We start from the raw sequence: 1,048 nt of genomic DNA, 5'->3' as shown, positions 1-1,048 counted from the left end.
TTCACAGTTCCGTTTCTCAACTCTATTTTAATTTCCATAGATGAGAGAATATTTTAAGACTTCGAGACGACTTTCCATTTGGTAGGTGGAGTGAGTTCCGGGATTGGGTTGATAAAATGGAACATGTCCTTGTATAATTGAGTTGAAAGTAAATACCATAACATGTCGTATATTTTTAGCTAAAGCAAAGCAATCAAAGGACGTATCTGAGGGTTGGGTCCATAAAGAAGTGAAAGAAGGATGACTTCCATAAAAAGAGTCGATCGTAGGTTTATGAGTTTTTAGGGTTTTTGAGCGCAAAGAGACCTTGAAAGCTTTTGGGTGAGTGAACAAATGTGGATTTGAACAATTTTTTGTTGTGATTAAGAATTGGATAGATTAAGAATTGGCAGGGTCGATTCACAGGTTGTAAAGGCCTGTAACCCTGATTAAACAGAAACATGTGTTTGTTTCAGAGATCTTTCTTGATTGGAAGAACTAAATGTATTCTTTGACATAAATTTGGGTCCTAGGTTTACATTTGGTATCAGAACAGTTCACCTAGTTGAGATTATGTGACAACAATGAATGCATCAAAGGAACTACTAGTTGTTCAAAGAATTCTAATGCGGAACGTGAACAATTTTGGGCACTGGAAAGTACGGATGAAAGAGAGACTCAAAGATGTCTGGTCAGCTGCAGAACTTGGTTGGACATAACCCACAATCAAGATTGTCGATGGTGAACTAGTACCTAAACCCAAAGATAAGTGGACAGAGGCTGATAAGTTACGATTCAAATTAAACTCCACTTCAAAAGCGAATTCTTCTATTATTGATTCTGAAATCTTCAAATGTTAATGTTCTTCAAAGATATGGATTCTTCATTCTTTCTGAAACCTTTGTTCTGGGATCTTCTGGCTTCTGTCATGATCTTCGTCTGTCTCTCTTCTTCAGATTCCTTCTTCCTGGAAAATCTTGATTCTGTCTTCTTCTTCTTTGGGTCTTCTGGACTTCTGTCTCTTCTTCTTCTGTCTTCTATTGATTCTTCTTTTTCTTCTTTCTGCTTC

Source organism: Brassica napus, chromosome C1 (genome assembly GCF_020379485.1).
Source record: "Brassica napus cultivar Da-Ae chromosome C1, Da-Ae, whole genome shotgun sequence".
NCBI lineage: Eukaryota > Viridiplantae > Streptophyta > Magnoliopsida > Brassicales > Brassicaceae > Brassica > Brassica napus.
This window is presented reverse-complemented; position numbering follows the sequence as displayed.